Source organism: Lithobates pipiens, unplaced genomic scaffold (genome assembly GCF_037356315.1).
Source record: "Lithobates pipiens isolate NorthernLeopardFrog02 unplaced genomic scaffold, aLitPip1_a1.2 Scaffold_30, whole genome shotgun sequence".
Classification (NCBI taxonomy): domain Eukaryota; kingdom Metazoa; phylum Chordata; class Amphibia; order Anura; family Ranidae; genus Lithobates; species Lithobates pipiens.
This window is the reverse complement of record NW_027507791.1, coordinates 169,118,471-169,131,219: the sequence shown is the minus strand read 5'-3', so window position 1 is coordinate 169,131,219 and position 12,749 is coordinate 169,118,471.

Below are 12,749 nucleotides of genomic sequence, written 5' to 3'. Positions count from 1 at the left end.
AATGCCTCAACTCCGGGCACCTTCCCACTTCCAGCACGCTGTGATAAATACAGAAATGCAAAGCTATCAACACTATGCAATACAACTGCTAGGAGCTCCCCCTGCTTTATAATGCAGTCCTTTCCTATAGTAATTAAATGCAAGACCTTGCAATAAAAGATGTAGTCTTTGGTCTTCTGTCTTCTGCTAGCTATTGTACTGAAGTAATTGTAATCCAAAGGGTTTAACAAACAAGAATAGTGTAGAAAGCATATTGAAACTGTTCTTGTGATGTAGCCCACTTGTAACTACCTCCGATTTAGTTGTCTCCAAATCGCAGTGTCAGTTCTCAGTGGCGTATAGGCTTGAGGCCTGCTTTAACTCAGTCTAATGATGTGAAACCTCCTCTGTGGGACTACCGGTCCCAACAACACTGTGGTCTGAGTCTGATGCCGCGTACACATGACCGGAATTCAGGCCAGAAAAAGGCCGATGAGGGCTTTTCATCGGAAAATGCGACCATGTGTATGCTCCATCGAAAGCTGTCTGAATTTCCGCCAGCCAAAAATTTATAGCATCTTCTCAATTTTCCCAACGGAAAAACTTTCTAACGGAAATTCCAATCGTGTGTATGCTATTCCGACATGGCAAAAATCACGTAAGCTCAGATTCAACTACGAGACGGAAGCTATTGGCTACTGGCTATTGAACTTCCTTTTTCTAATCCCATCGTACGTGTTGTACATCACAGCGTTCTAAATGATCGGAATTTGGTGTGACCATGTGTAGGCAAGACAGCTGGAGTGGAATTCCGTTGGAATACCGTCGGGAAAACCATCAGAGCTTTTTCCAATGAGAATTCCGATCGTGTGTACACGGCATAAGTGTGTAAAAGTGCGTAAAGAATTATGGGCGGAGTGGGAAACCTCCGCTTTGGTTGTCTCAGTCCTGCTTCACGCCAGCCATCCTACCCAGCATGCAATTCAGTACTGCGTGTTAATGGGCAGATCACTTGGCATTGTGGGTAGGTAGGTCATTGTATAATGTAAACAAACAGTCACTTCCTGTAACATTTCTCTATGTTCTTGAAATAAAAAATAAATTAAGTCCATTCCACGTTTAGGCCACTAGATGGTGCTAAATGCCAATTTATAACACTGCCTATAGATTAACATTACATAGCACTAACAGGCAAAAATACCAGCACTACATACTCCCCCTGCTTTGACTCTTTGGTCCCCAAAGATATTCAAAATCTTAGCTCTATTCTGTATTTTTGCCTCTAGGCGATTGCATAATACTGACAGAGGAGCCTCCCACCAATTCTCATGTGAGAGGAGACTGTTCTGTGCATTCACAGTTGACACTATAGTGTCTGGTACAGATGTGTCAAAGGGTGAGATGGGGTTGTCCCTTTATGAATTGACAGTAGAGGGGCCAGGCACCTCAGAGTTTCTTTTGCCGGTAATTTGGGTTGCTTCAGAACATTCGCCCAGTGTATTGTATGTTAGTCTTTTTAGTGGGCGAATGTCTCTTTTCACTCTTTGCCTTTTGGGTGTGGTCCCCACTTCTGGGCAAGTATTACTTTCCTCCACTTCAGACTCCTGCATCTTAATGCCAGTGGGGGGCAAGCATTCCTCAATGTACAGACAGTGGCACAAATTCTGGGGCTTCTGGCCTAAGAGTCTCACTGTCTCCTCTTCTTGACTGAGGTGAAAGACCCGCTTCAGCTTCTGGTGTTTCAGATGGCCATAGCCAACTTATTTCCATTTCTTATCCCGTACTATCCTCAGCTGCCACGGGTCCCGGCTGAGGCCTAGTTACTGGTCGATGTACAGCAGTGGATGTAGATGGTAGTTCTTCCTCTGGTAGGAGAGGTAGGAGATGGTTCCGGTGCCAGGTCTTTACTGGTCCAGTGCTCCCTTCTGGTCTGCTCTCATACACTGGGAGCCCTGGAAGTTGTCTGCATAAAATATATGGCTGTAACCTCCAGGGATTAGCCAACATATGTTTGCCTGGGATGCCCAGGTTTCTTAAGAGCTCTCGTCACCGGGTTGTAGATCCTGAATCCGTACTTTAACGTCAAAGTTCCTTTTGTTCCTACTTCCTCTGGTGTCTGACATGGCTTGAGCCTTTTCATATGCGGTTTTCAAACTCCTCCGCAATCTATCCACATATCCCCAATGGGAGGTTTCTGAGAAATGATCCAGGGAAGTTCCAAAGGCTAGGTCTACTGGTAGTCTGGCTTCTGACCCAAACATCAACTGGTAGGGTGAATACCCTGTAGCATTACTATTGGTGCTATTGTAAGCGTTCCCTAAGGCAGTTATGTGCTTGCTCCAATGTGGTTTTTGTTCAGAGGTCAAGGTCCCCAACATGTTGAGAAGAGTTCTGTTAAACCTCTCTGGTTGAGGGTCTCCTTGTGGGTGATAGGGAGTAGTTCTAGACTTCTGGATACCTAGTAGATCCAACAGTTATCTGATTAGGGTGCTCTCAAAGTCTCTCCCCTGGTCTGAATGGATCCGTTGAGATAGGCTACCGTGGATGAAGAACTTTTATACTAGAGTCTTCGCCACTGTAGCTGCTTGTTGATCTTTGGTAGAGAATGCCTGAGCGTAACGGGTGAAGTGATCGTGACTACTAAGATGTTTCCTTGTGGGGCGTGGCCGAGATGGCGACTAGGACAGATGTCTAGGAGAGGAGCTCTGCACCGACGCAAGGGGAAAACATCCTATTTACCGATCCTGACCTGACTGAGACCCCTCTGATCTCATCAGCAAGCCTGGGTAGATGGTCCTGTCGCAGAAAAGTAAGGGGGGAAACCGTAAGCCACAGCACGGCGGAGTCCCGGCGAGCTATTCAGACGCGGCTGCACATGTAGCAAAAACCTCCAGCATGGTGACACAAACATCCGAGGCCGACCTAGCACTCATGGAGGATGACAGATTCTCAGCCCTTATGCAGGCCATTAATGGATGTCAGGCGGCGCTTACCAGTAAGATTGACTTCCTGCAAATTGAGATGGGCCTGATAAGGAAGGAAAATGATGAAAAGATGCTACGGCGAATGGATGAAGTTGAGACCCACGTTGGGGACACGGAGGAGACGGTGAGAGATCACTTGGTGACCCTACACACCATCCAGGTTCGGCTGAAGGATCTAGAAGCCACATCAGAGGACGCCGAGAACCGTAATCGGTGCAATAATCTGTGGATCATTGGCCTCCCTGAGGGGACAGAGGGTCCCGACATACCGGCATTCATTGCGCGCCACCTCCACACACTCTTCCCACATGCCCCCTTTTCTCCGCATTTTGTTGTGGAGAGGGCCCACAGGATGCCTCCGGTCCACGGTCCTCCAGGGGCCCCGCCATGCATATTCATTTTCAAATTGGGGAACTTTAGAGATAGCGATCTCATACTTTGCTAGGCCCGGAAGATGGTTAATTTACCGACACGAGGATGCATGTTTGAGGATGGTCGATGGCGTTTTGGTCCGCTTTTTTACCTCACCTGAGGAAGCAGCGCAATGGGTGAATACACTCCCACACGGGGGATCTGATGGCCACGCGATGAAGTGGATTTGGGACAAGTAAGTTCTTCCCTGTTCTGTGACCTTTGATTTTGATCTTCACCCCTGGAGGCTGGGAGAGTAAATACTGAGCAGCATGTCAAATGGACAAATTTAGAGCCCCGTTTACAGAGGCTGAAGGCCGCATATCTCAGCTAGAGGACACCACCAGATCTGACTCCAGAAACCTCTGTGCATTACAGTTACAGGTTAAATCTTTGCAGGAGAAGTCTATAGATACAGAGAATAGGCTCAGAAGGAACAATATCCATGTAATAGGCTTCCCTGAGAAAGCGGAGGGTGCGCGGCCAGCTGAAATTACTGAGGTCTTCCTAAAAACGCTCCTGGAACTGCCTGACATGCGTCCTACATTTGTAGTTGAAAGGGCGCACAGAGTTCCTCCAAATCCCCCAGTCCAGGGGACCTCACAGCGACCTTTTCTGCTTCAGCTGCTCAACTATAGGGACCAGGACAGGATTCTGATGGCAGCTAGGGAAAAGAGGGATCTACTTTTCAATGGAGCCAAAATTATGCTCTTTCCGGACTACTCCCCAAAGGTGCAGCATCGTTGCCGCTCCTTTACTGAGGTCAGGAAGTGCCTGCGGGATGAGGGCCTCAAATTCAGCCTACTGTATCCCAGCAAACTCGCTGATGATCGTGCACACTTTTTCATGGACCCGGACGCAGCCATGTCCTGGCTGGATGGTCGTAGATGAGCCGCACCCGACTACAGGTATCCTCTGTACTTCTACACTACTCACAGGTCCCCTTGGCAGCTCGTTCCTTACTTTGGTTTATGTCCGCTGGATCCTCTGCCGGGGGCCCTAGATCCTCTGCCGGGCGTTTGCTGTGCGTGCTGACTTTCACCTTTTATCCTGCCTGGCCACTGAGGAACCAACTGGCCACTGAGTGCTGATGCAGATTTAGGGACTGTACCGGCACTCACACCCCCATGTCTCCTTCTTCCCCCTGTATGCACGGCTGTGCAACCATTGATGATCTGTCGGGCACTTTAACAGGAGCGGGCCCGCCCAGCATGATACGAGACACACACCACTACAAGCAAGCACTACCACCACGGCCTGGATTGCCGCCCCCCACCTCTTGTTTTTTACCTTCCCCCACCCTGTTTTACTTTTTGTGTTTTTCCCTTTTTTTCCCCTTCTCTGGCCAGTGGCCAACGCCGCTTACCCTTATCTTGCTCCCTGGCCATATGACTTTGACCAGTGGTGTGAGTGGCGAACACTGACGGTGTAGGGCCCCAGTTGGGGGGTTCTTGCACCTATTTGGTTTAACTTTTTTTTTGTTTGGGGATAAACTATTCCCAGACCCCCCCCCCCCCCCGTTTTTCTTTAGGGGGAGTGATGGGAAATAGTAGGAAAGGCACCCTGTGCCTGGGAAGTTTGGAACCTGTTTGGGTCTCCACTGTTTTTTTTGTACATGTTTATGTCTGTTTATGTTCTGTACTATGTCTCAGTGCTATCAGTATTAAATGCAATGCAATAGTGATCTTGCTGCCTATAGGGTACTCCTAGGTATGCCCCTTTCAATACTCCTGCCCTCCTTTTCCTTCTATGCCATATGGCTAACCAGGTCTCAGATTCATTTACCATCCTCTCCTGGAATGTCAGGGGCCTAAATTCTAAATTCAAGAGAGCTCTGCTTTTCCAATATTTGAAAAATCACTTGCCCAGCTTATTCTCCTACAGGAAACTCACCTTTTGGGCAACAAGGTCCTAATTCTTAAGAAACCCTGGATACAACGGGGATTACATGCCACCTATTCCACCTACGCCAGGGGTTTATCGATCCTTATTCATAGGAATTTCCCTTGTGTTATTGAAGAAGTCTGCACGGACCCCCTGGGAAAGTTTGTGATACTAGTGTTTACTCTGTGGTCTCAAAGATACATTATAATTAATCTTTATATCCCCCCTCCGTTTTCACCTGCATTACTGTATGATGTTCTAGAAAAAATCTCACCCTTCTGTCCTGGGCGGGTACTGGTGATGGGAGACTTTAATGGCACCCTGTCTCCGGACCTGGACAGACCTACACCGGCAAGGAAGCAGTGTGTGGAACTTTCCGTGTGGGCTCAGGCAGTTGGCCTGGTGGAGGTCTGGAGGTGGATGCATCCTGACACAAGGGCTTACTCCTGTTTTTCAGCTTCTCACAAAACGGCATCCCGGATAGATTTGGCTTTCTCCAACCCCGCACTGTTAGCGGAAGTGTTGGAGGCATCCTATCTCCCAAGTGGACTAGCTGATCATAGCCCCCTGTCGGTGGTGCTCCGCTCCCCGACCTCCCATAACGCGGCACTTTAGCTGTTGGGCACACAATGGATTTCTCATCCTGATCTTTTCGACAAACTGCCAACCCAGCTAGCTGAATACTGGGAAAAGAATGTGGGGTCCTCCACCCTTGAACATGTATGGGATGCTTTCAAGGCATATACCAGGGGACAATACATTTCCTGTATTGCTGACATAAAAAAAAAAAAAAAAAATGAGTATGACTCTCTCACTGCAACAAGCCATTGACAATTGCAATGACATGTATACTGCAGACCCAAACCCTGCCAATTTTGACTTGCTGATGGCAGCTCAGAGGGACTTACAGCTACACCTGACAGAAGTTACATGACTTGACATGTATAAAGGGAAGCAGCGGGCCTTTAAAATGGGAGATAGGAATGGCCGTCCACTGGCAATGATGGCTCAGCATGACCAACCTCTCACACTAGTGTCCGCTCTACAGACTCCGGACGGAGGAACCGTGACTTCCTCCTCGGGCATACTGTGGACATTTAACGCCTTTTTTGAAAAGATGTACTCTTCGGGCCTCCCCACTGATTTCCAACCCGAGTCCCTGAACATCCTATTAGACCCGTTGGCACTCGGATGGCTGTCTGTCTTGGAGAGGAAAACTCTGGTCCAGCCCTTTACAGCCCTCGAGGTCCTAGGGGCCATTAGACCTTTTCCCCTGGGTAAAGCTCCGGGACCAGATGGGCTTCCGATGGATTTCTACAAAACTCACAAAGATCTCCTGGCACCCCTTCTAGCTCAGCTCTATACCACCTGTTTGTCTGCTGGTGGTTTACCTGTCTCAATGTATCATGAGAACCTAACGTTGATCCATAATGCCTCCAAGGACCCCACCTCTTGTGCTTTTTATAGGCCCATAGCCTTATTAAATTCTGACTTAAAATTTTTGACCAAGCTCCTGGCACGTAGACTTTATCCCATGCTCCCCTCAGTAATAAACTCCGATCAGACAGGCTTTATGCCCCATAGATCCACGGATACTAACCTCAGGAGGCTTTTCTCTAATACACATGCCCAACACTTAAATGTGGGAACCCGGGTGGTGGCCTCCCTGGATGTAGAAAAGGCCTTCGATATGATTGAATGGCCTTTCTTGTGGGAAACATTACGCAGAATGGGTTTCCCCTTACTGTTTATTACTTGGCTCCAGGGGATCTACAGAAGCCCTACCTCGTCGGTACGATTGGGAGGGGCTCTGTCAGCCCCTTTCAGGCTCTTTAGGGGGACCAGCAGAGGCGGCTCTCTAATTAGGCAAATTAGGCGGTCGCCTTAGGCCTCGCCGCCGCAGGGGCCCCGCGAGTCGCGACTGCCTTATTTGCCCAAACCACAAGCTCCATGATTCGCTGGGACCGCCTTGCATTCTTGACCCGAAGTCCCGACTAATCAGATTCCCACGGCTTGTGCGGGGTGTCTCCGTTCCCGCATGCCGCAAGCTCCACTCCGTTGTGCATTGCAGCCGGGATCTCTCCCCAGCTGACTGACACACAGTGCACTGTGGAGCGGAACGAACTGAACCCGCCCCTCCTCCTGTGCTGTGTTGTTTTCCTGTACACAGTGGAGGAGGAGGGAACAAGTCACAGCATTCACCGAGAGCAGCGCTGGTCTGAGGTCTGTGTAATCTAAACATTAGCCTTGGAGGGGAGGGGGCATAAAGAAGAGGGCGAGGGACAAGCAGAGTTAACTTGGAGCTATTTGGGGGAGAGGATATCCATCCATCCCCCCATACCATCCCAGCTCCATCCACCCCACCCCAATTCCGGCTCCATCCATCCCCCTGATCCAATCCCAGCTCCATCCATCCCCAGCTCCATCCACTCCACCCCAATCCCATCCCGGCTCCATCCCCCCGATCCAATCCCGGCTCCATCCATCCCCCCTCGATCCAATTCCAGCTCCATCCATCCCCCCATACCATCCCGGCTCCATCCACCCCACCCCAATCCCATCCCGGCTCCATCCATCCCATCACGGCTCCATCCATCCCCCCCAATCCAGTCCCAGCTCCATCCATCCCCCGTAATATCCCAGCTCATCCACCCCACTCCCCGATCCAATCCAATTTCCATACCATCCCCCCTTATCATCCCAGCTCCATCCACCCCACCCCCCATCCCAGCTCCATCCACCCACCCCAATCCCGGCTCCATTCATTCCCCCAATCTCATCCCGGCTACATCCATTCTCCCCGATCCCATCCCGGCTCCATGCATCCCCCCAATTTCATCTCTGCTCCCTCCATCCCCCGATCCCATCCCGGCTCCCTCCACCCCCCCCCCCCCAATCCCATCCTGGCTCCCTGCATCCCTCCGATCCCCTCCCGGCTCCACCTACCACCCCAATCTCATCCTAGCTCTATCCATCCCCCATTCCCATTTTGGCTTCATCCATTCCCCAATCCCATTCCAGCTCTACCCCCCCCCATCCCATCCCTGCTCCATCCATTGTGACAGGTTAAGGAGGGAGAGTCACACCAGCACACTATCCTGCCAAATGCAGGGGGGTGACACCATGTTCTACCGAACCAGGTGACACCAACCCAAGTGGCGCCGCTGTGTGCTGGGGGGGGACTTTAGGACTTGTGCTACAAGGGGGCTTGGATATGAAATCCACCCCCCAGCACATATCTTCTCCCCTCCCAAAGCCCCCCCTAGCACATATCCTCCCTCCAATCAAACAGATGCTGTCTGCCACAAAGGGGTTGGCATGCATTTGATGGCACAGTGGCTGCATTTAATGGTCACAGTGGCTGCATTTAATGGTCACAGTGGCTGCATTTGATGGGCACAGTGGCTGCACTTGATGGGCAGAGTAGCTGCATTTGATGGGCACAGTGGCTGCACTTGATGGGCAGAGTGGCTGCATTTGATGGGCACAGTGGCCACATTTGAGTACACAGTGGCTGTATTTGATGTTTCTTTTTTTTGTTGTTGAATTTTTCAGTTTTCTTTACACCCCCCCCCCCCCAAAGAATTGTGAGCACCAGCCGCCACTGATCTTGTATCATGCCTTAAGCCTCTGACTATCTCCTGTATTACGTCTGCAGTCTCTGAGCATCTCCTGTACTATGTCAGCACAGTCTCTGACCATCTCTTGTGTCATGTCTGCAGTCTCTGACCATCTCCTGTATCATGTCTGAAGTCTCTGGCCATCTCCTGTATCATGTCTGCAGTCTCTGACCATCTCCTGTATCATGTCTGCAGTCTCTGACCATCTCCTGTTTAATGTCTGCAATCTCTGACCAACTCTTGTATCATGTCTGCAGTCTCTGGCCATCTCCTGCATCATGTCTGTAGTCTCTGACCATCTCCTGTATCATGTCTGCAGTCTCTAGCCATCTCTTGTACCATGTCTGTAGTCTCTGACCATCTCCTGTATCACGTCTGCAGTCTCTGATCATCTCCTGTATCATGTCTGCAGTCTCTGATCATCTCCTGTATCATGTCTGCAGTCTCTGACCATCTCTTGTATCATGTCTGCAGTCTCTGGCCATCTCCTGCATCATGTCTGTAGTCTCTGACCATCTCCTGTATCATGTCTGCAGTCTCTAGCCATCTCTTGTACTATGTCTGTAGTCTCTGACCATCTCCTGTATCACGTCTGCAGTCTCTGATCATCTCCTGTACTATGTCTGCAGTCTCTGATCATCTCCTGTACTATGTCTGCAGTCTCTGATCATCTCCTGTATCATGTCTGCAGTCTCTGATCATCTCCTGTATCATGTCTGCAGTCTCTGATCATCTCTTGCATCATGTCTTTGACTCTCTCACTCTGCGGAAGGAGCTCCAGAGCCCCCTCCACATTAGAGTTTGCAATTTAAATACAAGTTGGAACTCTGTGATGTAAAGGGTAATGCAGTGGACTCTGATATAAATGTAATTTTTGGTCACCAGAGCTCCCCCTTCCCTTACATTAGAGTTCCCCTTTACACCAAAGTCTGCAGGTTGCCCCTTAGATCATGATCCGCAGCATTCCCCTTTATATCAGTGTTCACTTGCACTGTAAGGCCCCTTTCACACATGCGGATGGTATGTCCGTATTTCATCCATCCGTTTGCGGATGAAATACGGGCCATACATTCATCCCTATGGGATAGCGGGTGTCTGCGGATGAGCATCCGCAGACACCCGCTATTGTCCGCCTCCGCAATTGTCCGATTCTGCAGACGGAGGAAAATCCTATTTTTCTATCCGTCTGCAGAGCGGATCGGATGAACATGGACACACGGTCCGTGCTCGTCCGATCCCCATAGAGGAGAGCGGAGAGCTGACAGGGCGGTCCCCGCACAGTGTGCGGAGACCGCCCTGTCCGCAGCCGGCTCAGCGGGGACAACGGAGCGATCCCCGCTGAGCGAGCGGATCATCACGGGGCGGATCTTTACTGATCCGTCCCGTGTGAAAGAGGCCTCAGGGGGAATCCTGCAGACTCTGATATATGGGGCAACTCTGTGCTGGCTGGGTTATATTAACCTGACCTTCATGTCAAAGGAAAAATATGCGTGTTATATATAATATATATATATATTTGATTAAAGAAGAATTGGTTAGAGAAAATTCTATAAACAGTGTATTCATAGTTCATAGAATTTAAAACTCTTAATATATGCAATTTATACAGTTAATTTTTATTGCTTGAATTATTTTTCCCATTATGGATGTGAATGGGGCCTCATGTCTCAAATTTGCCTAAGGCCTCGCAAAGCCTAGAGCCGCCTCTGGGGACCAGGCAGGGCTGCCTTCTTTCTCAGGCCTTATTTGCCCTTGCAATTGAACCTTTGGCAGAGGCCCTGCGTGTCTCACATCACATTAAAGGATTGCGTATCGGGCTGCTGGAGGAAAGGGTGGCCCTGTACGCCGATGACATGCTGCTCTTCCTGAATCATGCTGGTCCTTCACTGAGGGGGATGTTGAATGTCCTAGATACCTTTGCTGGGGTCACCGGTCTAAGGGTGAACTGGTCCAAATCCCTCCTGTTCCAGATTGATCAGGGGGCAAGGGCCACATCGCTCTCAGACAACCCCCTTGTTTGGGTTGACTCCTTTAAATATTTGGGGGTTCATGTATCAAACTCGGCATCTGATTAACTCACACTAAATCTTACCCCGGTACTTTTAGAAGCCCAGTCCAATCATGGGGCAACCTGCCACTGTCGCTCTGGGGGCACGTAAATCTCCTTAAAATGAAGATCATCCCCAGATTTACTTACCTTTCCCCACAATGGCTGCCTAAGTCGTTTTTCAAAAAAACTGAACCAGATTTTTTCCTCCTTTATTTGGGGCCCCTCACCACCCAGATACCGCCTGACAACTTTAATGAGACCACGGTCACAGGGAGGTATGGCTTTTCCAGACTGCTACAAGTACTACCTCTCCGCACAGTTGGTGACGGTGGCCTGGTGGTGCAACCAGACAAAACAAACTCCTTCACTGTGCTGGAGGCTACTGTTGTGGGTTCACTAGAGGCCCTCCAGCTTCTCATTTATCGAGGCCCTCAGGCCCCATATCCTCTAACGCCCCCCATGCTCTCTACGCTGCGAGCATGGGAGGCAGGGCTGGCCCTGGAAAAACACAAGCCCACTGATATCTCTCCAAATGCCCCAATATGGCTAAATCCTAGCTTACTCCACCTTTATAAGATCCCTGACCCATACGCATGGACTAGGCACGGGATTAAGCTTATGTCGCATGTTGTGGCGCAGGGCTCTCTACTCCCCTTTACCAGCCTGACCTCTCTTTATAACTTCCCTAGCCACTACCTATTCAGGTACCTTTAATTGGTCCAATTGGTTCAATTTGCAGCTCAATTCCCACACTCTTCCTGTTCTATGACACAATCGAAACTGGAACGTACACTCAGGGTCGACTGTGACAAAAAACCTACTTCCAACTTATATTCACATCTCATCAATGTGTCACTACCGACTCTTGACAAACTTTGGACTAGATGGCAGACCGATATCCCCACACTCGATACTGATGACTGGGATGATATATGGGATCTTCCTTTTAACTCTTTGGTCTCTATCCGAGACCGCCTAGTGCAATTTAATATTGTACACCGGCCTATTATACCCCGTACAGACTCCATAAGATGAACCCCTCTCACTCTCCGGGATGTTGGCGGTGTGGTGCCTCACATTTTCTGGAGTTGCCCAAAGGTCCAACAATACTGGGAGTTGGTGTTGAATTTTGAATTGGAAAGGTCACCATGACTACTGTGCCTTTGGCTATGGAGGTTTGCATACTGGGACTGATTGAGCCCATAGTGCCGTCCACTGCTAAATGCACAGTGATTAGTCTATTACTTTTCTATGCTCGCAAGAATATTGCTATGCACTGGAAAAAGTCAGAACCCCCTTCCATGGTGCAATGGAAACGCCTGGTGAATAACAGTCTTCCTCTATACAAGGATACCTACTTACATCGGGGCTGCCCAAAGAAATATGATAAGGTCTGGCAAACTTGGTTAGCTGACCCCGAAACAGCCTAAATGGAGGAAGAAAGTTAAGTTGTTGACGGGATTCTGCTCCCCCCCCCCCCCCCCCCCAGGGTTTCAAGGGATTTTGTTTTCTTGTGAGTTCATACAAGGGATCGAGCATAACGTGCCTGTTGAGTTGGGGCTACCAGGGATATACCCTTACAGATGTAGAATATTGAAATGCCTTGTTGCAATGCATACCTTTATGTCATTCAATAACCCTTCTGTATACTGTAAGCACTGTTGTTATAAGTGTTGTCTGTTATAAAACTCTTAATAAAAATATATAAAAAAAAAAAATGATTTAACATTAAACAGAAATACAAACTGACCACAGGGGTGGCAGGCTCATCCACCAGGGCCTCTCTTGCTCAGGTGGAGGCCATTGCCCAAAGACTAGAGC